The 25,530-nt window shown below is 59.6% G+C and overlaps 1 protein-coding gene and 1 long non-coding RNA gene across 3 annotated transcripts in view; one reads left to right on the forward strand and one right to left on the reverse strand.

Moving 5' to 3' along the window:
* Positions 1-2,133: 2,133 nt before the first annotated feature.
* NOL10 (nucleolar protein 10) overlaps positions 2,134-25,530 on the reverse strand; it is an 82,622-nt gene continuing 59,225 nt past the window's right edge. The window contains exons 22-23 of one of the 2 annotated variants that reach the window (XR_011473131.1): positions 21,295-21,464; positions 2,134-2,268 (exon numbers count right to left, since the gene is read on the reverse strand). The gene's annotated coding sequence lies outside the window, so the exon portion shown is untranslated. Of the gene's footprint in view, positions 2,269-4,317; positions 4,611-21,294; positions 21,465-25,530 lie in introns of those variants that run through there. The other variant, XR_011473132.1, reaches the window with a different exon arrangement.
* LOC139019691 (uncharacterized) lies at positions 21,061-23,438 on the forward strand. The gene is made up of 3 exons (XR_011473133.1): positions 21,061-21,724; positions 21,894-22,068; positions 22,293-23,438. It is a non-coding gene; the product is annotated as an uncharacterized lncRNA (long non-coding RNA).

Below are 25,530 nucleotides of genomic sequence, written 5' to 3' on the forward strand. Positions count from 1 at the left end.
GAACCATCCCGGGGCCCGGCTCCTCCCGGCTCCTCCCGGCTCCTCGGAAGGAGGTGGGCAGGCCCGGCCTGGGCCACAGCCTGTGATGCCAGGTGGGCCGGGTCCTTCAGCCCCATGGAAGCCCTCGCCGCGTCCTGCACCCAGAAAACCAGCGTCCACAGATCAGACTCTCCCCGCTGCCGGCACCCACCCGAGTGCGCCCTCCGCGCCCAGCACGTGGGAGACAGACCCCCGGCTCTGTGGCACCCCTCCCACCAGGCTCTTCCCTCTTCTCCCACATGAGCTTCTCTCCGTTTCTGAAACCTCCTTTCACTCTTCCCTCCATCGGCCGCGGCCACACACGCCTTCCCGCCACACTCCTCTGCACAGCCAGCCGGCCCTCGCCAGCCGCCTGTCCTTCCGACATCGGCTCCCAGAAACCTGGAGGCCCACGCAGCAGCCCCTGCAGGCCACATTCTGGCCTTGCCACACCAGCGCTGCCCTGGAATTCACCGTCCTGTCCAGTTGACCTTGCTCTGACCTTGTTCTGACCTGGCCCCAGTCTGCCTACCTCATCTCAGCTGTCTACGACGCCAGCCCCCTTCCTCAGCCCTGCTCTCCCCCCTCATTGATGCCCCCAATGGCACCTGCATCCAGCGACTGCCAAGTCTAGCCCTGCCCTGGCCTTCTCTCCTGACCTCTCCTGACCCTGCCAGCCCCAGACGCACAGGGCCATTCACTGCTTCAGGCACATCTCACTCGGCTTCTGGGGGGAAGTCTGAAGGAAGACACCACCCTCCGGGCCCTTCCCACAGTGATGGGGGACTCGGGCTGTCCCTCCGGTGCCTCGCGTGCCCCTCACTCCCGGTCACCGTGGGCTGAGTCCGGTCATAGCCCCTGAGGTCCCTGCCGGCTGGGTCTGTGCCCTCTCCGTCTGCCCAGCTCCGGCCTCTCCATTTCCCTCCTGCCCTCACGCAGCCCATAGCTGCTGGCGAATAATCTCCCCCAGGAGCCGTGGTCTGAACCGATCGCAGGCCCTCCGCGGGCCCCCGCTGCAGCCTGGCCCGGCTTCCGCGCATCTGCTCCTCCCGCTTTCAACCCTGTGCTCCTGCTTCTCACGCCACTTCTTTGCACAGGCTGTTCCCTCTGCCCAGGGCGCCCTTCCTGCCTGGGGCTCTCCTCTCCGCCCCTCACAGCCCCTCCAGGAGCCCCGTCCCCAGGTCCTTGTGCCCCAGTCCCTGCTCCTCGGCCCCACGTGTCCACCCCGGCACCGGGGCCACCTGCACGGGATCCCGGAGGTGGCACCTCTGTGTCCCCAGCCCTGGGCAGGGCCCAGCACCCAGGGGCCAAGCCAGGACCAGGGTCCAGAGTCTCATCTGCGGACAGAAATGGGGGCCCCGGGAGGGAGCCGGGGGTCGGGCAGCGGGAAGAATTACACCCTCACAATTAGGAGCCCGAGGACTTGGTCAAACCTGCCCGGGCGGCAGTTGGCGTTCTGATTAATTAGTGAACCTGCAGAGCACTTTGAACATGAAACGCACTTTGTAAATGCGAAGTATTAAAAAGCAGAAAGTTCTCTAATACGCCCGGCTGGAGAGCCCCGGGCTAGCCTAAGTAAAACGAACGAACGCAGAGAATTAAGCAATTACAAGGCGATATTTCAGGATTTGCAAAAAGCCGAAAGTACCGAATGGCCGAGTTCTGTGCCAGCGCCTGGGAAGGTCCCTCCCGCCGGCCGCCTGAGGTCGGGTTCCCACGCCGAGGGGTTGACCCCGGGGTGGCCTCCGTCATGGGTGTCAGCCAGGGGGTCTGGGAAGAGCCGGCCAGGCTAGGAAGACCGCTGGGCTCGGGCTCTCGGGCTGGACGGAGCCTTTGGGCCAGTGGTGTGACCCTCTTGGGGCAAGTCAGTCCTCCCTCCGGGCCTCAGTTTCCCCGCCTGTAAAGTGCAACAGCCTCCCCCTGCTCACTCACCAGAGGACCTGGATGGAGGCGGGGGCGGGGGGGGGGGGGCGCAGGCAGGAGCAGGCTCCATCTGTCCCCGTCCTTACTGGTGGGGTGACCCGGGCAGGATAGGTGCTCCCCTCAATTTCCTCGTCTGCCAAATGGAAGCATCATGGCCCCCTCCCAGGACTGTCGTCGCTGAGCAACACAAACCAGGTTTAGCAGCGGTGGACACGGTGGCCGCAGTCCGCAGTCCGCGTCCTGGGTCTGCTTCTGTCTTGGCCGCAAGCTGGAGATTCTGAGCTGTTGGCCCCTTAGGCAAGTCCTCGCGGCTGTGGCTCTCCTTCCCTTTGTGAACAGGAGGTAAAAATTCCTGAGTGATTGAGCGTCAACCTATGAACCAGGAGGTCCGGGTTCGATTCCCGGTCAGGGCACAGGCCCGGGTTGCAGGCTCCATCTCCAGTAGGAGGTGTGCAGGAGGCAGCTGACCAGTGATTCTCTGTCACCATGGATGGTTCTCTCTCTCCCTCCCTCTCCCTTCCTCTCTGAAATCAATAAAAACGTACTAAAAACAAACAACTCCTGGGAGTGAGAGGCCCTCAGTCCACAGTCAGCCCCAGGGTGAGGGTTTTCCTTCCGGGAGCCCAGCTCAGTGGGTCTCGGACATGGTTCATGCCGGCGAGCTGAGGCGGTGGGAGACGGAGGCCCCAGCCCCGCACCTTCAGAGAGCCCAGACTCACCAGCAGGCCTTGAGGAACTCACCCAGGGGGGGGCCAGCCGAGGACGGCACCTGGGGGCCCGGGGACCGAGGGGGATCACCATGCCTCGGCCTCGGATGACAGCTGAGCAGAAAGGGTTCCCTGGCTCAAAACCCGGGGCCCACGCTCAGCCGATTGGCCTCCGTTTGCTGCTCTGTAACATGGGTGCGATGGCCCCGGGGACACTCAGGTTCACCCAGTGCTGACCTCATCTGTGGTTCGCGTGACTCTCTAGCTCAGACAGACGTGGGTGGCCGGAGTCCGGGTCGGCCTGGCCCGTTTGACCTCCCTCCTTGGCCAGCGTGGCTTCCTGAAGTGTGGCCACTTCAGGTCGGGCCCTCGATTCTCCATCGCTGTGGGACCGGGAAGGAGCTGGCCCTGAGGAGCACCCGCTCTGGTGGCCCATTGTGACCTCCCACTGCACCCCTCGTGCTGGGCACCCTCAGATGCTAAGGAGGGGACGGGGGAGGGGACGGATCAAAGCAGCCCTGGATCAGGAGACCCCAGCATCGTGGGAGCTGGCCACGCCTAAGGCTCTGAAATCCGATGACCCTGACTGGTGACCGAGGGCCAGCCGAGGACAGGGCCTGCCCTGCGGAGTTCGGGGGCTTTTCTTAGAGAGGCGGCTCTAAAAGCCTCGTCCCGTACAGTAGGTGGGCTTCATGCCAGGCGGCGGTGAGGGGGAGAACCGCACAGGAGGGAGCTGCGCGAGCCCAGCAGGTGCGGGAGGGAGGCAGGCGGGGGCTGGCGGCACAGCAGCCTCCTGAGGCAGGGCCTTTTTCCACCGCTGCTGCGCCCACGGCTACGGATTTGCCTGGCACATAGTAGGCGCCCTATTTGTTGCTTAAATGAACGGACGGAAGGACGAAGCTGGAAAGGTCAAATGAAAAAGAACAAATTATAGAAATGCCAAATGACAAAAACTGACTCAAGAGAAAAGAATCATCTTGATAGACTTGGAAAGAAACTGAATTCGTAATTTTAAAACGTCCTGCAAAAAGCAGTGCAGGCCCAGGCGGCTTCCCGGAGTCCACCGAACATGAGAGAAGAGCAACACCCCGCCTCGCGCCTTCGCAAGCGCTTCCAGGAAAGGGAAGCGGAGGGAACGCTTACCAGCTCCTTCGACGCGGCCAGAATTACCCTGGCGCACGCCAGGCAAGGACGCCACAGAGAATAAAACCACGAGGCAGCATTTCTTATGCGTGTAGAGGTTTTAAAAAAGGGAGGGGGGTGGGAAATGCAAATTAAAATGACTTCACAGTGAGATACCACTTTGCACTGATTAGAACGACGATAATTTTTAAAAACTTGTAAAATGGTACAGCTACCTCAGAGAAAAACCAGTTTGTGGATTTCTTAAAATGTTTAACATAATTTTACTGTACAACCCAGGAAGTCCCCTGTGGGAACCTACCTACGAGAAATGAAAAGATGTGGCCCGGCCAGTGTGGCTCAGTGGTTGAGCGGCTGCCCGGGAACCAAGAGGTCACGGTTCCTGGTCAGGACACATGCCCAGCTCCATCCGCAGTAGGGAGTGTGCAGGGGGCAGCCGATCAATGCTGTTTCTCTCTCTATCCCTCTCCCTTCCCCTCTCTCAAAAGTGAATAAAAACATATGTGTGTGTGTGTGTGTGTGTGTATATATATATATAAACATATATAAAAACATATATAAAAACATATATATACTGTATATTCTGAATACAGGTAACTTCTCTGTGCGGCCTCTGCTCCTTCACGGCGCCCTGTGACGAATGGTGGTTCCTCATTTTAACGAAGGACAGCGTGTTCCTTTTGCTCTGATGATTAGCACTTCCTGTGTTGTGTTGAAGAAATCTTTGCTCATTCCCCGCCCGGGAGGCTGTTGTCCTGTTTCCCCCTGAAGGCTTTGTCGTTGCCCAGCGAGGTCTCCAGGCAGCTGGCGCTGATTTCCCTAAGTGTACGGATGAGACGGGGGAAGCTGGACTCCATCAGAGCTCCGAGGGGAGCCAAGGCCCACCAGGAGGGAGGGCACTGGCCGTGGCGGCGGGGTGGGGAGAGCTGGGTGACCACAGCCCAGGGACACAGAGACCCCCTCCTCCTCCCCAGCACCCCACCAGGCCAGCTGAGGCCTCCTCACGACTGCGTGAGGAGCTGCTGGACAACAGTCCTTCAAGGCCACGCCGGGGCCGCCGTGGGGAGAAACTGGGCGAGCGCTGTGTCTCCACCACTGCAGGCCGAGGCCTGGCCCTTCCCCTAGTCCCTGAGCCTCACAGGCAATTGCATAGATGCATGCGCAGTAGATTGATTCATTCATTAATTAATGTTTATATTTTTATTGATTTCAGAGAAGAAGGGAGAGGGAGAGAGAGATAGAAACACCAATGTTGGGAGAGAATCATTGACCGGCTGCCTCCTGCACACCCCCTACTGGGAATCGACCCTGCAACCTGGGCATGTGCCCTTGACCAGAATGGAACCCAGGATCCTTTAGTTCACAGGCCGCCACTCTATCCACTGAGCCAAACCAGCCAGGGCATAGACTAACTTAAATCTTAAAAATGCCTGTGGCTGGGGCGTGGGTACACAGTAGAGCCAGTGCGTAGAGACAGTGATTACTCTGCAGGCCATCAAAACTGCATTTTCATGGGGCTCCCCTGGAACTTCCTGAGGAAGAGGCGAGTCTCCACACCCCGCCCACTAAGGCAGCGACTTTGAAAAATATTATTCTGGGTGAGTTTCCACTACGCGGTAGAGGCCAGCACCGCAGATGGCCGGGAGCCTCCCCCAGAGTGCGCCACATCAGTACTGAACAAAAGGTTACCTTCCAGAACTTTCCACATGATCATGGATGGTTAAGTAAAACATGGTCAACCAGCCCGGCTGGTGTGGCTCAGTGGTTGAGCATCAACCTAGGAACCAGGAGGTCACGGTTCGATTCCTGGTCAGGGCACATGCCCGGGTTGCAGGTTCGATCCCCAGTGTGGGGCGTGCAGGAGGCAGCCCATCAACGGTTCTCTTTCATCATCGATGCTTCTCCTTCTCTTTCTCTCTCTCCCTCTCCCTCTCTGAAATCAATAAAAATATGTTAAAATATATATATATATAGAACCTCCTTTGGTCAACCAAAGGAGTAACAGAGACGGTTAAGCCTTCTCTCCCCTGAACAAAAGGGTCTTCCAAGAGCCGTGCTTGGAGTTCCTCACCCACCCAGCTCCTCTGGTCTACGGAAACGAGAAACACACCCACTGCACAGCCACTGGGAGCTGGGCCAGGAGGGCCCTGGCCCTCAGCTCTCTCCTCTTCCCCACCGCGTCCACTGCCCGGGCCCTGCCTTTCTCTCAGGTCTGGAAGCGGGTAAGCAGGCTAGAGGGAGGTGTGGGGCCAACGCCAGGAGGGCCGGGGCTCTGCCAACCCTCGGGCAGGCACAGCCGCTTGTAAGCAACTCAGGATCGCCCGCACTTGGGAGCCACTGGCAACGGAGATTTTTACAGGAGCTTTAGTAGCTGAATGCGTGGGCATTTGGGGGGCATATGTTTTGTTTAATAAGATGAACACAAGCCAAGATTTCAGGCAAACAATGAGCAAGAAATTTCCCTTCATCTCGGAAGAGGATTACAAATCCATTGAACATTCTGCAATACGTGGAATCAGAAAGGAGGATCAAGAAAAATGGTTAACAGCAAAAGGTAAGAATGTGGCCACGCATCAAGGTTTATACCCTCTTTCCTCGTATCAGGCAAGGTTAAAATTTGAAAGTTGACACGGATGGATTTTGGAATATTTAAGGCAAAATGCAAATCCTCCTGAAGCCAGAGGATGTGTTATTTGGACTAACCGCAGGCATCGATGGAAGGTATGTTTCTCACGTTGTAAGTAGAGTTTTGTTTGTGCTCCTCTAGAAGAGGCCTTCGTAACCTGGTAGGAGAGGTGGCCTTAGGATGGGCTTGCCTGGGATGAGCCCTGCCTCTGTCCTTTCCTACCAACCACGAGCTCCGGGCACGTGTTTCACCCTCTGAGCCTCAGTTCTGCCATCTGCAAAATGGGATCATGCCTCACTCACAGAGTTCTTGTGAGGATTAGTCAGCAAAACGAATCTCAGGAGTCCGGGTGCCTTTTGGGAGCATAGTAGGCCCTCAATAGTGTTACTATTGCCTTTGGAGCTATTGTTTCCCTTGGGTGTGAGTGCGGAGCGAGCACACCCCTCAGACCAGCCCAGAGGAAGAGCGTGAGGCTCTGGCCCTGCCTCCTGGAGACACTGACATCCCCTGCGAAGCTCCGTTGTGAAAGAGCGAAACATGGATGTGGAAGACAAAGCCCAGACTCTGAATCAACCGGGAGGTGCAGCGTCGGGGAGACTCCACGGCAGGGTGGGCCCGTGACTCACCAGGGCGATCCTTTCACTTTTCCTCCCGACCCACCTGAGCGCTTCCGGCTGCGCTGATTCACCGCTTGCTGTCGCGGTTACGTAACGGAGGCTGTTGTGCTTTGCTGGGCTGTCTGTCTCTGGATTCCTCTGTCTCCCCCGGAGGCTGTGAGGAGGCTTCTTTCTCACACACCCTGGCACACGCCATCACAAACAGCTGTTGAAATCCCCGGGCGTGACACCCGTTGTCTCCTTGTTCTCGGGGAAGGGGGCCGCCAACGGGCGAGCTGTTCCCTGGACGGGGCGTCAGGCCGGCCTTGCTGTGAGGAACAGACTCCTCCTGGGGGCCTGCCCTGCTTGGGCCTCGGTTTCTCCATCCCAAAGGGAGACGCTGGACGACATCAAACCTGAGCTTTGGAAGTCAAAGGACGTACCAGACTGGACCCTTCTCCAGGGGTCGTTTCGCTAGGCAGAGTCCCCGCCGGTTTGCTAGCCGATCCCAGGGGCGTGGCACCACCAAAGGAGACATGGGACTAAGTGGGAGAGTGGGCTGGGAGGAGCAATGGGTTGGTGCCAGGCTTCTGCATAATCAGTGAATATAGCCTTGGAGGGAGGGGTTGCCATCATCCCCTCCATCTCTCTTGTGCTATAAATAACAGGCAGGAGGCAGATCGAATGGACGGATACCTCAGCTGTCCTTCTGATAGTGGCCCTAGGCAGACTAGGCCAGGAGAGAGAAACGGGCTTTGCAGAGACAGGGATTGTCCTTGCACCGGCCTTGCTCACCCCTTGACAGGAGCGCCATGTCCCAGGACTGGCCAAGAGCCCCTGGAACACGTCATCGGGCGAGAGAGGCTGCGATGGGCTCTCAGAGTCTGAACGTCCTGGTCACTTCTTATTTTCCATCCTTGGCCTTTGTTGGGCTGTGTAAGTCTATGCTTGGCATTTTTCATCCGTGCCAAACATTTCCCAGACGTTATCTCTTCAAATAATACTCCTGCCCCTTTCTCTCTTCCCAGTCCTTCCAGAACTCCACTTAAATGTAAACCCCATTCTCACTCTCTCCTTCTTGTCTCTGAACCTCTTTCTCATAATGTTCATCTTTTTTGTCAATCTGGGTTGTCATTTGGGTCATTTCTTCTGACCCATCTTCCGGTTCATGTATTCTCTCTTTGTCTACATCGAATCTCTTCTTAAACCCACCTATTGGATTTGAAGTTTCAGTCATTGCAGCTTTCATGTCTACATGTAAAAAACAGATCAATCTGATTCTCTTCAAAAATCTTCCAGGGCAGTTTTTTGTTTATAGCTCTCTGTTGCCTGAAGTTCTTTTAAAACTTGCACGCTATTTCTTTGAACCTAATAAGCGGTTTTCTCATTTGCTGCCTATCATTCCATTACATTAAGTGTTCGGGGGTCAGCCTAGCTGTCTATCTTTTACTGCTTGTTCTTGCTCCTGTCACCTTATGTCCCGTGTACGTCTACGTGTTACTGAGGGCTGCTTACTGTTCTTGAAAAACGACTTGGCGGGAATTTTTCGAGGCCTGGATGTGACTTCCGAGAGGCGCACCGAGAGGCGCTTCACTGAATGGTCACCTGACTCTGAGCGTCTGCCTGATGTTCCCCATGCCCTTCGGGCGATGAGCATCCGGGCTCTCCGTCCGCACAAGGGCTAGCACATGGCGACAACCTCCAGAGAGGAACTCCCCCGACCTCGGTGCCCACATGCGCTGTCGGCAGTCTCTGAAGCGGGGGGAGGGTGGAAGCCCTGGTATGCAGCTCTGGCCACAGGAGCCTGGTGTGCAGCTCTGGCCATATCAGCCTGGAGTGCAGCTCTGGCCACGGGAGCCTGGTGTGCAGCTCTGGCCGTATCAGCCTGGAGTGCAGCTCTGGCCACGGGAGCCTGGTGTGCAGCTCTGGCCATATCAGCCTGGAGTGCAGCTCTGGCCACGGGAGCCTGGTGTGCAGCTCTGGCCATATCAGCCTGGAGTGCAGCTCTGGCCATATCAGCCTGGTGTGCAGCTCTGGCCATATCAGCCTGGTGTGCAGCTCTGGCCACGGGAGCCTGGTGTGCAGCTCTGGCCATATCAGCCTGGAGTGCAGCTCTGCAGAGCTCTGGCACAATGAGCCGAAGCTCGTCTGGTGCATTCCCCACCTCACATGGGTCCTGGCTTTGGACTCACACAGGTTAACTTCTTCTAAGCATAGTGATGAATGTACTCGTAGTACACTAAGTCTTAGAAAATTCTAGAAGAAGACAAGGTTCCCTGACATGACACATATGACATTTTTTCTGCCACATGAGATGGTACTTGCTCAGATTAAACACCCTGAGACTGTGAAAGCTCCACAACCAACCTTAGAGGATCTTAGGGGTTTAGACACACAAGGTGAAATCATTGGGAATATTTCCAGCTACAGATAGCAGCGGCCTGATGAGCAGGGGATTGCAGGGGCTTATTTCTCTTGTAGAACAAGTCTAGGGGGAGACAGCCGGCGGTGCTGGGCCCTCTGCTCGGGTGCCTTTGGCGGGGGGCGGGGGGGGGGGCGCTTTCTAGATCACTCCTCTTGCGAGCTGACGTTCCTTCATGCTGAGCATCTCATCATTCTGGGACGGTCGCCATAACTCTAGACGTTGCATCCATGTTTATGGCAGGAAACAAGGACAGAGATGGCACCAGTCACACCCGTCTGTTGTCAGAGCAGCCAAAGCCTCCCCAACGCACACCCCAGGCACCTCACTGCCCGACAGGGCCACCCGACCAGCCCGAGGCGTGAGAGCCTTGAGAAACCAAGTGTCGTCCAAACAGAACGGAGAGCGTCATGACGACTTAGAGCCGATAAGGTTTCCCCTCATCTGAGCACATTCCGCCCTGGACACAGTCGGCACCAGAGAGGAAGGAGGCGGCCTGGGTGTGGGAGGGAGCCCAGTCCTGTCACAGGTGCTGGGCGTCCTGTCCTCACCCACCTTCCAGCAAAGCAGAGCGGAGCCGAGAGCCTGCCATATTGGGGAGCCCCCAGGAGAGGGCTTCCGAACTCGACCACAGTTTCCCTCAAACAGTTTGTGATTTTTAAATCCACAAAATGCCTGGGGGTGACGACTGCCCTTGAAAAAGCTCCCACTTGGCCCTGGCTGGTGTGGCTCAGTGGAGAGAGCGTCGGCCTGCAGACGGAAGGGTCCCAGGTTCGATTGCGGTCAAGGTCACATGCCTGGGTTGCAGGCTTGATCCCCAGTGTGGGGCGTGCAGGAGGCAGCCAATCAATGATTCTCTGTTATCATTGATGTTTCTCTCTCTCTTTACCTCTCCCTTCCTCTCTGAAATCCATAAATATACAGTGGGGCCTTGACTTACGAGTGTCCTGACTAACGAGTTTTTTGAGATACCAGCTGTCTCTCGGCCGATTTTTTGCGTTGAGTTGACAGAGTAACTTGAGTTAACGAGCTCCTTAACCAGCTCGGTCTCGGAACGAATTAAACTCGTAAGTCAAGGCCCCACTGTATATGTTTGTTTTTTGTTTTTTTTTTAAAGGAAGAAAAAGAGAAAGCTCCCTCTGGGATGCAGATGGCTTGGGGAGTCCAGCTGTTGCCGGGAGACATAGCGTCCGTCTCCAGCCCGGGCCTCTGGAGATGACACCCATCAGGGCTCGTATGCCAGGAAGGGGCGTCGACAGCGATCCCGGGCCCAGAGGAGCCGCCTCCCTCTGGCGAGCCCTTCGGCAAGTCACACCCAAGCGCCTTCTCTCTGAGCATCAGATGGGGCCAGGGCCCAAGAGGGCCGCCCCCACGCTTTGATGACACGTCAGGTAGGCGTGGGCGGCCATCTTCCCTTCTGGGAGATCCGGTACCAGGCCTGCCTTTCACAGGGCTTACAGCGGGCCCACCCTGAGGTAGACACCCCCCACACCCCCCCCCCCCCCCCCCCCGCCAGTCTTCAGATCTCAGCTTCGGCATCAGCGCCTCACGGAACCCACAGACTCCTCACCAGGTGGGTGCGCCCAGAGCACATCCTGCACCTCTGAACACCTGTCCCCCTCACAGGGGCCACGTGCTACCAGCTCTCCATTGGCTGGAAACCCACACGAGGGGACTACATGGCCTCGGTGACGGCTATGTTCTCAGTGACCCACCCACATGGCGGGCTCTACGCTCACGTCCACTGAATGGAGGGAGGGAGGGAGGAAAACCAAAACCCCCCAACGGGAGACAGAGAGAAACATGGGAGCGTGCTCACGCTGCAACGGGAAGCCAAACCCACGAGGGGCACAGTATACATGCGACACGACACGAAAACTGCCCCAGGACAGTACCGGGGCGGCACGGAAAGAGAGGCCACAGGATGCAGCCAGCATCGCTCCTGGACTGAGACCGAGGGATTTCAATATTCACGTACCTTCCTGTAATTTCCGGAAACCTCTGAGCTGTGCATTTGCGTGTGTGTGCGCTTCTAGTCTTCATTGAGATGTCACAGATGTCTCCCCTTCCCGCGCCCCGCCCCAGGCCCTCTCCGCCTGCGGTCTGTGTCCATGGGCCTTGTATACTCGCAGAGCAATTCTTGGGTTACTCTCTTCCCACCCTCCCCTTCCCTCTGGAATGTACATATTTACCTTCAAAATAAAGAGCGACGTGTAAGTCCTTCCACAGACAGAGACAAGAAGCCCTGCGTTGGCCTTGGAGGCACTTGCTCATGGTGCTGGCGGGGGGGGGGGGGGCGGGGGGGGGGCGGGGAGGGGGCACAGCTGGGGCCTGTGCCGGCTCAGTGAAGGGCACGGCGGGGAAGCCCTCACTGCAGTGACCTCTGTGGCCCCCGGGCAGGAAGATCCCTCCACACAGCGGCCCCGGCTGGTCGCTGACCAGAGCCCAGAGCCTGGGCATCCGCCCTGGGCGCCTCTCCCAGACCATCAGGGGGCACGCCACGCACTCCAAGCAGGTCCGTGTGGGGCCAACTGTGTGTGAGCTGCCTTTGGCCTTTGCCCAGCTGTTCCCTCTGCCAGGGGCACCCTCCCCCGTTAGCCACTTGGCTCACCCCCCCCGCCCCAGACCACACACACACCTCTGCTCAGCCCGAACCCTTATGTATTTTTTAAAAATATATTTTATTGATTTTTTACAGAGAGGAAGGGAGAGGGATAGAGAGTTAGAAACATCGATGAGAGAGAAACATCGATCAGCTGCCTCCTGCACACTCCCTGCTAGGTTTGTGCCCCCAACCAAGGTACATGCCCCTGACCGGAATCGAACCTGGGACCCTTCAGTCCGCAGGCCAACGCTCTATCCACTGAGCCAAACCAGGCAGGGGCAGGGAGAACCCCTATGTATTAACGCTGCCCCCTGCTACTCCTCCCTCCAGAGTCCCCGAGAGACATGGCAGACACGCCCCCCCCGCCCTCCCCGCCCCCCCGCCCTCCCGCCCCCCCGCCCCCCCCCCCCGCCCCCCCCCCCCCCCCCCCCGTTCCGCCTTCTCTCTTCCTCAGCACTTCTGTCTGGGCCTGTCCCCCTGGCGTGGGGCTCACTGAGACAGGGACCTTTCTGTCTGGTTCACGGACGCAGCCCCAGCACCAGACGCTGCCTGGCACCCGTGGGCCCTCGACTGGTCATTGTTGCATGAAGAACCAGTGAATGAATGAGTGAGCGAGCGAGCGAACGGGTCACTGAGTCAGGGCTCAGTCTCTGCAGGGCCGAGGGATGAGCGGAAAGGGGAGTGAGGGGTGTGGGGGGCAGGCAGCCACCACGGGAAGGAAGGCCAGGCAGAGGCTGCAAATCAACCAGGCACGGGGCTTCCAGGCACCAGGGGCAGCCTGGGGGGCTGGAGGGGCTGAGCAGAGGGAGAGAGAGAAGGGGGCATCCTGGGTGACTCCACAGAGGGTCTGACCTGGCCTGGGGGGGCAGCGGGGGAGGGGGGCCGGCTGCCAGGTGAGGGGGGAGAGGGGCCCTGGGTGCCAGGTCGGCAGGGCCTGACCCCTCGCAGCGGCCCATCCTGCCACACGCAGGGACCTTCGCACACCAGGCCCAGCCCACCGGGGACTGTGTTCAACTCCCGCCGTCCCAGCTCCTTGGCCGTGGGGTCCGGTCTCACTGCCAGTCAGGCCCCGCCCTGCAGAGGCTGTGGCTGGTGCGTGAGCTGGGCCTGGGGATCGCCTCCTGGTGCTGCTGGAACAAAGGACCAGGCAGTGGCTCAGCCCCGCTTTCCCCTCTTCCCCGGTGGAGGCAGAGGCCCCTGTGGGACGCTCGCCCACCCGCCCGGCAGTCAGGGGGCTGAGGCTGCCGCCAGCCCGCCCCTCGCTCACCGTTTCTCTGAATCCTGCCAGCGGACCCTCTCATACCAACCAGCGGCCTGCTGTGCCCAGGGCCGGCCTGTGCCGCCTGCACCTCCCACAGCTATTACCTGCACTTTACACCAGTGACAGCCGGGCTCAGAGAGGCCGAGCGACTGGCCCAGAGCCACCTGGAGAAGTGGAGGGGGCAGGGCTCGCACCCAGGCAGCGCCTGCAGGAGCCCCTCTGCTGCCCGTGAGCCCGTGTGCCCGAGGCGCCTGGCACACGCTGGCAGGAGCCCGGGACACCCACCCATCCAAACGTCCCGGGTGTGGGAGAGGGAAACCGTGGCCCGGAGTCGCGTGTACCCAGCGCTTCTCCATGGTGCTGCCCACGCTGGATCTCATTTGAGTCTCCCGGCAACTATTATCCTCTTAAAAATGGGGAAACTGAGGCCAGACCACGGGACAGCGAGGAGGAATGCCCAGGTCTTCTGAGTCCTCCTCCCACGACCTCGGGTGGGTCCCTGGGGGCTGTTTCTCAGCCCTCCGCAAGCCCAGGGCCTGTCCCAGCAAGACCAAGGTCCAGGCGGAGGCCACTGTGCGGAGCGGCCGGCTGTCCAGACGGACAGGCCAGCACCGTCCGAGGCGCAGAGGGGCGGCTGGGGCGCTGGGCCCTCTGCCTTCGGAGCAGAACCTCCGGCGCCTGGGTCCCCGCTTGGCGTGAAAGCCAAATTTCAGCTCCAAGTGAAAATGGGTCTGAGTGTTTAACCTTTGAAGATACGGGTTCGTAATGAGAAGGCCGAGAGGAGCAATTAGAGCGGCATGAACAGTAATCACTATAATAAGGGTAATTGAGTTGGACTTATTAGAGCTGACGATGGGCTTTTTTTCCTTGAGCAGAGAAAGAAAATAATTTACTGATATTAAAACATTTAAGCTTTTTTTCCCAAACCCCTGGGAAACGGCTGGATTTCTGGAACTTCTTCTCAAATGTGAGGCGACAAGGACACCTTGGGTGGCTTGACTTTCTCGGGTGCGAGTTCTTATAAGAAGCAGAATCAAACGGACCCTGAAGAATCGGGGGAGCAGCAAGGACACCGGGAGGTCGGAAACTGGGGAGTTGAACTCTCTCATCCACTGTGGGACCGAACGAGTTCCCCAGCCTCTCTGAGCCTCAGTTTCTTCGTCTGTAGAATGGGGATAATAATACTCACTGCAGGGTTGTTGGGGAAATTAAATTAAGCTAAGCCATATAAAATTTAATTAAAGAAGGTACATAATATCCCTGGCAAATGTTAATAAATGTTAATACCAGTCCCTAAAATTTACTTATCTCACACAAAATTCTACAAGTAAGCAGTCCAGGCTGGTGGGGTGATTTCACAACCTGCAGGGACCTGAGCCACTTCTCTCTTGTGGTTCTGCCACCCTCGGCAGAAAGCCCTCACCTCATGGCCCAATGTGGCTGCCAAGCTCCAGCCACGGTGTCTGACTTCCAGCCAGCAGGGAGGAGTAAAGCGCACAGTGTGGTTCTCGGCCTCTCCTTTTTTTTAAAAAGAAAAACATATACATATATTTTTGTGATTTCAGAGAGGAAGGGAGAGAGAGAGAGAGGAAGAGAGGGAGAAACATCCATGATGAGAGAGAATCATGGATCGGCTGCCTCCTGCACGCCCCCCACTGGGGATCGAGCCTGCAACCCGGGCATGTGCCCTGACCGGGAATCGAACCGTGACCTTCTGCTTCATAGGTTGACGCTCAACCCCGGAGCCAGCCGGCCGGGCTCTGCCTCTCTTCAAAGGACACTTCCTGGAAGTCACGCGCAAACACTCTGGCTCACAGACTGTGGGCAGAATCTGTCACAGGCCCCGCTGGCAGCAAGGAACCTGAGGAGTGCAGCCTGGATCCCGGCAGCCACGTGTCCAGATAAAACTGGGTCCTTGTGTTCAGGAAGGACAGGGAGGAGCCCGCGGAGACAGGACGTCAGCCCCCCTGCCCGTGCCCCGGAGACAGGTTGCCCTGGGGGTTGACGGGAACAGCGCACTAACCCCAGCAGCGTCTGACCTCTGACCTGCTCGCCCCTGTCAGACCCTGAGGCCCGGCCGCCCAGGGGTGGAGCTGGGACGCAGGGACAAAGGCCCTTCTATCAGGAGTGCGTCTGGTGGCCAGCGCTTCCCACGGGCCTGCACACGGGTCTCCGAACCTCTAGAGACGCGGGCTGAACAGAAGCGCGTTAACCATCTTCCTTTTCGATCAGGTCTCTGGCTGTGGGACATCCACTCCGTGTCTAAAAAGCTGGCGTGGGAAACAGCCGGCGGTGCGATCCCAGGTATGGCGACCTTTGAAAGTGGCATTTCTGCCTGGACTCGGCCTGGAGGCAAGTGACCAGAGGCCACAGGAGGCCCAGCCGCGCCTGGGAGAGGGTGCTGCTGGGAGCCCTCGCCTCCCTTCCCCAGGTTCCCCTGGGCTCCGCTTACTCTCATCAGGATAAAGCAATTCGAGTGACAGGCGCACATGAGGCTCAGGGGACAGCTTTGCCCTGGGCTGACTTTCAGGTTTGGGAGAATCCCTGGGGCCCGACGGCGCCTGTGCAGCTGGAACCCGAACACAGCGGCTCCGGCTCCGGGTCAGGGGAGGCCTCACAGGGGGCGCCTGGCTGCCAGGCTCTGAGAGCCGACCTTGGGGCTGCTCCCTGCGCCACTGAAACCTCTGAAACCTCCAGTTAGATGTTGGGGGGTGGGGAGAGGAGGGGGTTCTCATTCCTCCCTTGCCCAGGAGCCCTGGGCACGCCTGCCGGAAGGACACAGGTGGCCGGGGCAGCCCCATCCTGGCTGTGGGGGGGCGGGAGGTGGACGCGTGTGAGAGCCCAGCGAGGCTGAGAACAGGGACTGTGTTCTGGCCCCAGCTCTGGTCACCCCATCGGTCTCCCACCTGTGCTATGGAAGCGAGGGGGTGGGGGGCGGTGGAGGGGGGGTAGGCAGCACAGACTCAGGCTGGCCCGGCCCTGGATTCCGAGTCCCACGGGGCAGGTTTGCTCGGCGGCTACTCCCTCCCCTTAATCAGAGGAGCCACCTCTTTGCCGCTCGCCTGGTCCACTTCCTACTGACCTCTCCCCCACTCAGGCACACTTCCCTCCCCACAGCCAGTTCGGGCTGGTCTCCTGCTCCCATGCTCCCCCTGGGCCCCGGGGAGGCGGGAGGCAGGGCCTCGCTGGAGAGTGTTGGGTCCAGGGTCTGGCTGGAGCGGGGGTGGAAGGGTGGGGGTGGGGGAACAGATCACAGGAGACCTGAGGGCAGGGAGGCAGGGCCAGAGCATGACAATTAGGAAAAGCGCCTGCTGGGGTGGCCAGCCCTGTGGGCTCAGTGATGGGATGGGCCCATTCTCGAGGCCAGTGTGAGGAGGCACCGCTGGGTGGGTACCTGCAGCCCCTGTGACGAGGGCCGGCCCGGGCCCAGCGCCATAACCTCCAATGGAGGCTTTAGAGCTAGTGGTTCTCAATCTTCCTGATGCCGCGACCCTTTAACACAGTTCCTCATGTTGTGGTGACCCCCAATTTCACTGTTACAAATTGAACATAATTAAAGCATAGTGATTAATCACAAAACAATATCCTATATAATAAAGAGGTAATATGCAAATTAATCCTCACGCCCTTCCAAGATGGCTGCCTACGACCAGGCCAGCAGAGGGGTTAGTGAGGGACGACCAGGCCAGTGGGGAGGGGGCAGTTGGGGACAAACTGGCTGGCAGTGGGGGGCAGTTAGGGGCGACCAGGCAGGCAGGCAGGTGAGCGATTAGGAGCCAGCGGTCCAGGATTGTGAGAGGGATGTTCGACTGCCGGTTTAGCCCTGATCCCGGGGATTGGGCCTAAACCGGCAGTCGGACATCCCCCGAGGGGTCCCAGATTGGAGAGGATGCAGGCTGGGCTGAGGATACACCCCGCCTCCCATGCACGAATTCGTGCACTGGGCCCCTAGTGTAATTATATATGTGTTTTCCGATGGTCTTAGGCGACCCCTGTGAAAGGGTCGTTCAACCCCCAAAGGGGTCGTGACCCACAGGTTGAGAACCACTGCTTTAGAAAGGAGGTGCGGGCAAAACCTCACCTCAGAGAAATAAACCGAAGGGTGTGAGCTGGGGGGAGGGGGTGGGGCTCGCTGAAAACAGCATTGGGGAGTAAGGGCCAGCTGATAGCATCCTGTTCTAGAAGTTCTTAAGCCTCTTTAATATATATATTTTATTGATTTCAGAGAGGAAGGGAGAGGGAGAGAGAGAGAGAAACATCCATGATGAGAGAGAATCACTGATCGGCTGCCTCCTGCACGCCCCCCACAGGGGATTGAGCCTGCAACCCGGGCCTGTGCCCTTGACCGGAATCGAACCGTGACCTCCTGGTTCCTAGGCCAACGCTCCCCCCTGAGCCACGAGGCCGGGCTCTAAGCCTCTTTGATCTTGTTGGGGTAGACACTGCCACATCCTCCCAGGTTTGTGAGTAATGTGCCGCTGGTGAGGGCGGGGCCCAGAGCTCTCCCCACCTCTCCCCTGCCTGCGAAGCCCTCTGCTTCCCTGTCCCCCGCTCCTCCTCTCCCCACCCTCTGTCTCTCTCCCCCTCACCCCTTCCTGCTCCTGTCTCCTGTCTCTCAGGCCCTCTCCCCACCATCTATATTGGTAACAGTAGGTTTTGCTCTTTCCTTGTCTACAAATTTCCTGACCCCCACCCCCCACCCCCTGGGCTCCAACTCCTTCTTCCCTGCCCATCCTTCCAGCCAGAATCCTGGGGCCACGCCAGGCGCTGCCCCTCCTCCGCACATAGTGGCTGCATTGTGTGGCCTCAGCCTGCTCCCTCCTCCCTCCTGCGCAGCCAGGAGCCACCCTCTCAGGTCCCTGCCTCCCGCCGCTCTCCCTTTAATTTACTGATGTTCCTGCCAGAATAACTGTCTGTAATCACACCGGCTGGCTGGCTCCCTCAGACCTGGGCCCCCGCCCCTCTCCCACCCCCTCACCCTCTCCCCCGTCCCTCCTCCATCATCTTCCCCAGAAGCGTTTTGTTTGCCTGTTTGTTTGTTTCCTCTGACCACAGCAGGAGCCTGTACCTCAGGGCTTTTGTGGCAGGAACACTGCCCCTTCCTGCTAGTCCACACGGGAGGCTCATTCCAGGCACTGGCCAGCTCACCCAGGTCCTGGATGGCCAGGGAGCAGCCTGGCAGGGGTCCTGCGTGGGGGCCCCCACCCCGCCTCCTGGGCCGCAGTGCTGCGGGACCCCATGGCAGGTGCCGGCACCGCGGGTCATGACACCCAGCCTTACCCCGCCCGGGCCCAGGCTCCCCCTCCTCAGTCCGCTGGTGCCATGGGCTGAATCGTGCCCCCCCGCCCAAAAAAAAACCCACAGAAAAAAAAACTAGCAGACACGTGGGCCCTGGCCCTGCTGAGCCACCTGCGTCTCCCAACCCTCATGCTTCACCCAGGAACCTCATTCTTTTGCTACCCTCCCGGAGCCTATAGACCAAGATGTCAAACTCAAAGGCTAGCATGGGCCAAATGAACGAGGCATGCGGCCGGTGGGCCGTGAGTTTGACATGCTTGCTGTAGATGAAATTGGCATTGAAGCCGGGGGTGGAGCTGGAGGCCTCCTGCTGTCTCCGCCCCCAGTGTGGCCGCTCCAGGGCTCCGAGCTCTGATGGGCTACGAGGCCCTGAGAGCCGGGGCCTCGGGGACAGATGTCCTGCTCGGAGTGCCGGGGACTAAAGGAAGCAGACGGGAGGCTCGGGAAAGAGAAGGGCCTGGCGGGACGCTGCATACCCAGGTCACGGTCCGGGTCTCCTGGGGGCCCACAAAGCCTCATGGCCGTGGCTGCCAACAGGCCTCCCTGTATTCCAGCCGCTGCCTGCAGGCCCCCTGGGCTGAGCGTGTTCCATGGGGAAACGGAGGCTCCAGCAGCCCCGAGGGTGGGCCCAGGGTCAGTGACTGGCGGGGGGGGGGGGGGGGGAGGGGGTGACACGAGTGACTGAACGTGGGGGCAGGTCAAAGTGCAAGCGGCTCGGCTCCCGCCACCGGATACGCTGGAGGCACAGGGCAGACAGACCAGCGTCCTGGATCTGACGCCTGTGAGTCACCTGCCAGGGGCACTGAGAGGCCCCGGGCGAGCCCCAGAGGGAGCGAGGACATGCCGGTCTCCTGAGCTCACAGCCACTGCCCCGGACGAGGGCCGCCAGCAGCAGCCCGACCCCTGGACTTTGCCTTCTCCATCGTCATCCCTCACGGGCGTCCGTCCCCGCGTGGGAACAGCTTGCTCCCAGAGTGTGCTGCGGGCTGAGTGGCCACAGCCACCCAAGCAAGTACGCCCTCCACCCTGCCGTCAGCGGCTGGGCTGGCATTTCATATTTGGCATCACAGTGCCCGGGGCCAAGATAGAGGGGCCTCCTGTCTGGCTGCTGCTCGCTGTTGAAGATGCTGGCTCCCCTCCCTTCCAGGCTCCCCTCCCCTCGAGGCTCCCCCTCCCCTCTAGCCTGGCTCCTGACACCAACCCATCAAACCTGGTTGTTTGGAAAGCCCGTCTCTGGAGTGCAGCTTTGATCTCTGATAGTGTGTCTGGAAAATGTTTCTTAAACTGGGGAGCGTTGCTCCTGCAGCGAGGCCACGCGGCACCTGGAACCTGGGCGTGGTCTTCCGATGAGAGTGCCGTCATCTCCTCACCTCTCAGGACTGAGTGGGTGAACCACCCCCCACCCATGCCCCCGAGGATCCGGTCAGGCCAGGGGCTCGGGCCTCAGAGGAGTGGGGGGTCGCGAGGACAGGGCTCGGGGTTCCTCCCAGGCCTCCTCTCCAGGGGCAGAGCCGGCACAGGACCAGCTCACACCCAGCGAGTCCACGACAGGCTCCGTGAGCACAAAGTCACAGACAGGAACGCGGTGCCTCCAGGAGCAGACGGACAGCCGGGGGGCAGACAGGCAGCTCAGAACGGCTCCACGGATATTGGGGGGCCTGCTCCTCAGTAAAGGCGGCCCCACAGGAACGAGGGAGGAGCGGCGTGTTGTAAAGGGGGTAACAACTGGCTCCTATGCACACACAGCGGGACGGCCCCCCCCCCCCCACCCCCCCGCAGCACACGGGAGAGGCCCTCACCAACCCAACAGAGGGAAGCGCAGTAAAGGGTCCACTTCCCAGGGGTTGGGAAACGCTTCCTCAACAAGACCCCAGCACAAGACGTAAGGGGGAGAATAAGCCCCCTGCTCACCACACACCCTCCGCCGTCCCCGCCATCGCTCAGAAACCCTCGCTCAGCACCCTCAGGCCCCGAGCGCCGTGCATTCCCAGTGTTTCTGCACCCACGGCCCGTGTCCACCCCTGGACCAGCCTCCAAACCCTTGGGGTGCCCTGACTAAAGCATCTTGCTTTTCATGGGTGTGTGTGTGGGGGGGGGGGGGGGAGCAGCCCCACCTGACAGCTCATGCTAACCAGGTGAGCAACACTGGCCAGGGCAGGTTTATCATTTTTTTTTAAAACTTTTTAATCCTCACCCAAGAATATTTTCCCATTGATTTTTAGAGAGTGGAAGAGAGAGGGAAAGACCGAGAGAAACATCGATGTGAGAGAAACACATCAATTGTTTGCCTTCTGCATGCGCCCTGACCAGGCGGAGGGCCGGGGAGGAGGCTGTGACCACGGTACATAACTTTGACCAGAATCGAACCCCGGACCCTTGGGTCTGCAGGCCGACGCTTCATCCACTGAGCCAAACCGGCCAGGGCCGGGGTTTATCTTTTAATAGAAAAAATTCACGAGGCTAAAATGAATTAGATAATGGAACAGAAGATGGAAATACGCCAGGATATACTCCTTAGCCACCAAATAGTATTAGCAATGCCTAGAAAACAGCAGTGAAATGTGATCAATCATGAGAACAAATCACTCAGAGGAATGCGGCTACGCAGTTGGGTTACACCAGGGCCATGGTTACCAACTGGGGACATTGTGACCACATGGGACATGGCTACCACACTGGGGACATTGTTACCGACCTGGAGAAGATCTTGTCTCAATAGCGACGGGCACAAAGGACTCCTTTTATTCACGAGTCGCTGCAGGACGGACGCGAGAAGGCACTTCCCGACTGGAAACGGCCTCTTGGGAACAATGTGTTATTGAACAGCTTGGTGAGCTACTGGGGCTGCGTGTTACGTGGAATTCTCTGAAAAAGGAGAAAGAACCGGGATCAGGTTACCAAGATCGTGGCCCAGAGAACTCACTGCTTTCATCAGAGGAAGGTGAAGACCAGCCCAGGGCAATGGCCAGAAGTTGCTGGCTTCATAAGAACAAGACCTCGCCTTGGCCATGAGCCGGGAGCGAAGGGACCCACAGGGATCGGGTGGCGGAGGACTTAGGGAGCCAGGAGCGGAAGGCAAACAAAGCAAGTGTTCCACGTTGTGAGGCTTTCTCTACACCCAGCAGGTACTCCACACCCACACACACACACACCCACACCCCCACACCCCCCCACCCCCGACACACACACGCTGTCCCTTCAGAAAATAATTCTAAGAACGTGATTGCTGCTTCTAGTGCAATTGAGTGCAAGATATATATATATTTATTTATTTATTTATTTTGTTGATTTCAGAGAGGCAGGGAGAGGGAGAAATAGAAACATCAATGATGAGAGAACCATTGATCAGCTGCCTCCTGCACGCCCCACACTGGGGATGGAGCCTGCAACCCAGGCATGTGCCTTGACTGGGAATCGAACCATGACCTCCTGGTTCATGCGGTGACAACGATGGAGCCACATTGGTTGAGTGAGTTTTTATCTTTAATCGTTAATGGTTTCTTTTCCAAGAATCTATTTCAAATGTTTCCTCTTAAATGACAGCATTAGGCAAGTAGGAGTTGAGAACTAGAGAACACGGAGAGGCACAGGAGAGAATGGGAAAGCTCCTTCCCCCCAGCCCGCCCAGCAGGCCCTGGGAAGAACCCTCCGGAAGGAACGGTGCTGTCAGAGCCGCTGCTTTTCCACCCACAGGAAGTCGGCCGCGTGGCCCTGACACTGCCCCCTCTCCTGGCGCTGTGTCTCTCCCGCGGAAGGTCCAGCCCGCAGTGCTGCAGGCCAGGTGCGGTCACAGCTCTGCCGGGAGGGCTCGCCGCGGCACCCTGCCCGCGGGACGGCTGACCCCAGCCCTTCCTTCCGGAGGCCTTTCCCCTCCTGGGCTCTGACCCGCCCGTGGCCTCCGCCCGAGGCTTCCCATCCGGAGAGACCGGCTCTGAGAAGTGGCACAAGCCAGGCTCCTCTCGGCATAACCGGGTCACCAGTGAGCTGGGCATCCCCAGGAGGGAGGGGGGAGCCCGCAGTGGCCGCTGGCAGAGGCTGAAGGGCAGTGTCGCTGGAGAGATCGAGGTACCCCCTGAGCAGCGGGATCTGAAAGGGTCGGAGCGAGTCAAATCCAACACTACGGTGTGCTGGACGCCAGGGGGACTGGAGGCGACACCGTGCCTCCCCCTCGAGGAAAATCAAGCCGGGGGTGCCTCTGCCACTTGGCCACACAAGTCACTCCGCTGGCATTCTCGCTCAGCACCTGCCTGTCCCGGGGGCAGCCCTGGTCCTGCGGCCCAGGTGGCTGCTGGGAGCTGGCCGTGGTGTGGAGCTTCTAGCTGCGGGCAGGAGGCAGGACCTGGGAGGATGTCCGCTCCGCTCAGCTCCGTGAGGAACACACGCCCAGAGGTGGCACGTGTCACTGTCACATCACCTTGTGCAGGACAGAGGCCTGGTCACAGGGCTCCAGGAGGCTGGGGGGTGTCCCCCTGGGAGAGGGCGCGGGGAGTCCTGGGGCATCAGCACCCTGAGGCGCAGGCACGCCGGTGGTGACAGGCCCGACACTGGCCTGTGTGTCCCTGTTAGTTACAGAGACCCCCCAGTTGTGGCTGCAAGGCCTTCAGGACACTTGTTCCCATACCTTCCACCCCGGGTGGGGGTAGCTCTCCTGGGGGCCCCCCCTGGTGGAACAGACCCTTCGGCAGGCACTCGCCACCGTCCAGGCAGCTGTCGCCTCTCTGACGCGTTCCTTCAGTGAACTGTGAACCTGCTCCACCTTCACGAAGGGACAAGTAAAGGCAGCAACGCAGACCGCAGGACACAGACGAGTGAGACTCCCCATGTGTGGTGCCCAGCTGAGCTGAGCTGAGGGCAGGGGGGTGCCCGGGGGAGAGGGGGGGCAGGGCGCCCCAGGGAAGAGAGCAGGTGAGGGCAGTTGGCTAGGGGGCTGGTTCTTCACACCTCCAGCAATAGAGCCCTCTCCCCAGCCGGTCGCCCGAGGGAAGGCTCGGCTCTCTAGGCCCCCACATTGCTGCGGGCAGTGGGGATCCCCATACCCCTGAAATGACACTACCCTTCTCCTGTGAGGCCCTGTGTGTGGGGGGTACCCCCATATCCCTGCCAGGAGGAGGGGGGCCAGGGGCAGGGCAGGCCAGGTCCCCCAGGCCCGGCACACCCCGGGTTCAGGCGGCCTGTGGCGCCCGCTGGCTTTTTCCATATTTACTCCCGAGAGCTCTTCAAACAATGAGGAAACCTCCCAGCCAGCTGTGCAGGATACTCGTCTGCAGCCTTTCCAGGGAGGGGCCGCTCACCGTGGGCAGGAAGCCGCCTGCACCCCAGGAAGCAATAATGCGGCCTCGGCCTCGCTGACCTCGCACCGCCTCACCCTCAGGATGAGGCCGCAGGAGAGAGGCCTTGCACGCATCCTCCCTGACATGGGATGCCGCTACGCAGGGGTCTGGGGGCTGTCCCCCCCAACACACACTCCCCTCACCAGCAAAGCAGAGCCCAGAGGGCTGCCCACAACCCCGCAAGACCCCACGGCGCTGACGGCCCTTGCACCGTGCACACAGCCCGCTCAGGCCCACCTTTGGGGGCTCAGGCGCCCTCTCACACGGGGACCCTCTTTCCCAGCCTCTCAGGCCTCAATCCATCAAGACCATTCCCTCCAGTCTCCCGAGGGCCTGGGGAGAATCACACCCCGCCGAGCCTGAGGGCCCCCAGCTGAGGCCGCGGGTCTCACTGGAGTGGCCAGCTGTGCTGACCGGCCAGGGCCACCCCAACAAAGCCCCGCAAACGGGGCCAGCTGGCCTGGCCGGGGCGTGCCCCGCTCTCGGTCCGGACCGCCGGGCTGTGGGAGGCACAGCACCCCGAGACTCTATCCCGTGTTCCTGAAACCCAGATTCCCACGTGGTGCACAGCCAGCAGGGAAAACGGCAGGAAAGTCGCTCAGATGGTATCAGATGCGACCGGATGCACCCGAAGTTCATCATGCCCAGGAGCCGAGCTTCGCCACAGCTGAGCCGGTTGACACGCCGGGGCCCTCCCAGGGCCGTTCTGCAAGGTGACGCCCCAGCAACCAGACAAGGGCAGTTAGCAGGGTCCTGGAAGCTCAGAACTGGCTCAGCCCCGTCCTGCCCACTCGGCCTCAGACGACAAGGAAAGTGCAACCCCTGTGGTTAGAGCCCGTCAGCCGATGTGCCCGACCACCGCAGGCCCCGGGGCTCTCCTCCCTGTCCTCCTGCTGCCCGGCCTGGAGCAGCGCCCCCGGGTGCACGGCCGAGCAAGACCGGCCCAGGCCTGGAGAACTAGTTTGCTCGCATGTGGGGAGACAGGAGCACACAGACCCGCGGCATGGCCCTCGGTGAACATGGAGGCGAGCTGGGCTTCGCAGGGCCCCTGTCCTCAGCGTCCACCTGAGGCCACACCCAGTGACACCTGCGGTTCAGAACCTGGGGGCCAGCCACACCCAGTCCACATCTCTTCCTAGACAGGACTCTGCCCCTGCGCGTCCAGTGGAGCACGGCGCTAGCACAACAGACACGGCACGGTGTGGCCCTGTGGGCAAAGCTGCAAGGACGCCAGCTTGGCAGGGCACGTGATGGCGAGGCTGCGGGCAAAGCTGCAGCAACAAGAACCAGAAATGCCAGGGGCCTAAGGAACAGCCTTGTTTCTCTCACACAAGGGTCTGAAGGAGGAATCTGAGCGTGGGAGGCCCATGTTCCTTCCACCCAGTGGCTCTCCTCGTGGGCATGGTCAGAGCGGGGTGCCCACCACACTTGAGCAACAATGTGATGTACTTACACATGGAACTGCGCACTTAAGGTGGTTAAAACAGAGTAACTTGCCCAGCTGGTGTGGCTCAGTGGTTGAGTATTGACCTATGAACCAGGAGGTCATGGTTCGATTCCCAGGTTGCAGGCTTGATCCCCATTAGGGGACGTGCAGGAGG

The sequence above is a fragment of the Myotis yumanensis genome, unplaced genomic scaffold, assembly GCF_028538775.1.
Source record: "Myotis yumanensis isolate MYYU_CA2020_CCGP unplaced genomic scaffold, mMyoYum1.0.hap1 SCAF_11, whole genome shotgun sequence".
Taxonomy (NCBI): Eukaryota; Metazoa; Chordata; class Mammalia; order Chiroptera; family Vespertilionidae; genus Myotis; species Myotis yumanensis.